Below are 3,009 nucleotides of genomic sequence, written 5' to 3' on the forward strand. Positions count from 1 at the left end.
GGGGTGGAGGACCGTTGTTTGTTAGATTTAAAAATGGAGGTGTGTTCTGGTTTCTGTCGTGGGGAAGAAGGGGGGGCTTTTATTTTAATAGGTAAAATGCGGTATAATACCGCGCTATATAAGACGCGGTATTATATTGCGCTTTACTTTAACGGCTAAAATTCCGTTAAAGTAAAATGCAGTAAAAGTTACTTTTTTTTACACTGTAGAAATGTGTTTTGAGTTCAAAAAGTTGACATTTAGGGTGCGTTTGGTATAATGCAAGAAAATATTTTCTTGGAAAAACAAGTAGTAATCTTATTCATTTTCCGGTGTTTGGTACGCAAATTAAGTAAAATGACTTCTCATGAGTATTCATAAATAATTTAGATATAATAAACATGAAGTCATAAACTTTCAAACCGACAACCTTCCGAACCGCTAAACTTTCAAAAGCGCGAAATTTCGAGCTCGTAAACTTTATAATAGAAATTTAAAGCTATGTAATGTTAGGGACAAATTCAAAGCAGGAGTAGAGGGGAATGACTGGCTAACACCACGGGGTGTGTACACAGTGGCTAGTAGATATAAAATGGAGAATGGGGGGGGGCCAGGGTGAGGGGGTGGGGGTGGGGTGCGTGGTGCAGAAAAAATAAAAAAAATAAAAAATTTAAAAATTGCAAAACAAAAAAAAAAATTAAAGGTATGGGGGGGGGTTGGGGTGGGGTGTGGAGGGGAAGTAGGGTGGGTGATAACGGAAAAACTGAAATTGAAAAAAAAAGCCTTTTTTGGAGAGGGGGCGGAGTGGGTTGGTGAGGGTGGGGAAGGTTGAGAAGAAGTTTTGGAAAATATTTTCCCTTCTCTTGATAAGGAAACATTTTCCTCCATTTAGAGGAAAATGAGTTCATAAGAAAAAAGTTTTTCAAAACATTTAAGCCAACCAAACATAAGAAAATTGAAAAACATTTTCCGAAAAATATTTTCTTTTCCTTCGTACCAAACACACCCTTAGGTTTCGGGCTCGCGATCCACAACCATGTTGTTTGGTCAAAGCTTTCGTGAATATCACGTAAGAAAGCAATAATTATAATGTCAGAATGACGACAATTTGAGTAAAGGAGAACTCCAAATATATAGGATCGGAGCTAAGGAGAAATAAACCATTGCAGTGGTAGCAACACCAAGAAATGTTTTGACAGAAATGACAGACAGTTGCCCCATGAAAATAGGAGTCGAAACCTAAATAATGACTTTCGCGACTTAAAATACGCTTATACAGTTTTAAAAAAAAAATAGTTACTCCCTCCGTTTTAATTTATGTGAATTTATTTGACTGGGCACGGAGTTTAAGAAAAAATGAAAACTTTTGGAAATTGTGGTCCTAAACAAGTCAAAAAGAGGTCCATAATATTTGTGTGGTTATAAAAGCTTCTCATTAAGGATAGAATTATAACTTTAAGCCGTTACCAAATTTAGAAAGAGATCATTCTTTTTGGAACGGACCAAAAGAAAATAGGTTTACATAAAGTGGAACAAAGAAAGTACTTTTTTACCTAAAACATAATATTATACTATACTTTACTATACTGCGTTTTACTTCTCTTTTGTAGCAGAAGAGTTAGCCGAAAGTGTAAAGTAGGGCGGCAGGACAGGGTGGCGATGCTTGTCTTCTTTCTTGGTAAGATAGAAAAAGTACTCCCTTCGGTCCAAAATAAGTGATTTTTTGGCATTTTTCTTGTGGTCCAAAATAAGTGATTTTTCCAGATTTTAAGAATGAATTAATTATTTTTTTCCTACATTGTTCTTGAAGTAAATAGTGTTGGAATATGTGTTAGGAGTGTTTATGTGAGATAGTAAAAGTTAATATGGTCAATTTCATTGTTAATTAATGCTAAAATGTGGATTTCTTAATCTTGTGAAAACATCCAAAAAATCACTTATTTTGGACCGGAGAGAGTACTTGACTTCTCTTTTCTAAATAAAAGTCTTACGAGTTGATTAGGCTCATAAACTGAGTTTTAAATGTTTGATTTGAGAATAATTCTGGTCGAGTTCAAAAGCTCAAACTATACTCAAGATTGAGTTCTAATATCATGGGGTAATGTCAAGATTTCATCAATTCAATAACTAGAAATATGTAGATTTTTCATCAAGACATAGTTAAGAAAATATTTTATATAAATTATTCCTTTTACTTCTCAGTAAATCCGAACTTTATATTACAAACAACTCTGTGGATATCCTTTCTATTCTTGGTGGTTTTTTCATAGCATGTTAAGAATTACGACTGCCTAGAGGAAACTTTACCTTCAAATGGTTACACTATTGAGTGATTAAAAGAATTATTTGCCACTATGATTAAAAAATGATTAGTTTAATTTTTGTGCACTGAGATTACACCATTACGATAAGTTGCCTGCAATAATATGTAACTATTCATTACAAGTTAGTATATGATAGTCTAAAAGATAGGGTAAATAATTAACCTAGTTTTGTGGGTTAAAAACACTCATTAGTAATAGAAGTTTAACTTCTATTAGTAATAATGCCAAAAATATTTTACACTATCAACAGTATACTAACTACGAATAACTATAAATAAATGTGGGATTAGTAACCCAATGAGCTGATTAAGAAAAATAGATAAATACTTTTAACAACATAATTAAAACCCAGGATGAGCTAATACAAGGAGTTTTAATAAAAGAATAAATTATGACCTTTAAAGTTAAGAACAAATAATTAAGTCTTTTTCTGGTAATTAAGAGCAAAAGAATCCCATTCAATTCTTTTCAAATTAATCATATAGAAAAGGTTATTTTTCAAGTTTACACATCTATTAGGTTACATAAATTTATATTGCCGTAAAAGAGCATTGGTGAATAAAGAAATTACTGAATATAGAGCAAAAATAATTATAATAATAATAATATAATATTAAGAGTCAAATAAATTAATGCCAACCTGAAGCAATAAGGATAAAGTGGTGGAAGATAAAATGTCTTCTAATTGAATTTTCATTATGCTCCC

This window comes from Nicotiana attenuata, unplaced genomic scaffold (assembly GCF_001879085.1).
Source record: "Nicotiana attenuata strain UT unplaced genomic scaffold, NIATTr2, whole genome shotgun sequence".
NCBI lineage: Eukaryota > Viridiplantae > Streptophyta > Magnoliopsida > Solanales > Solanaceae > Nicotiana > Nicotiana attenuata.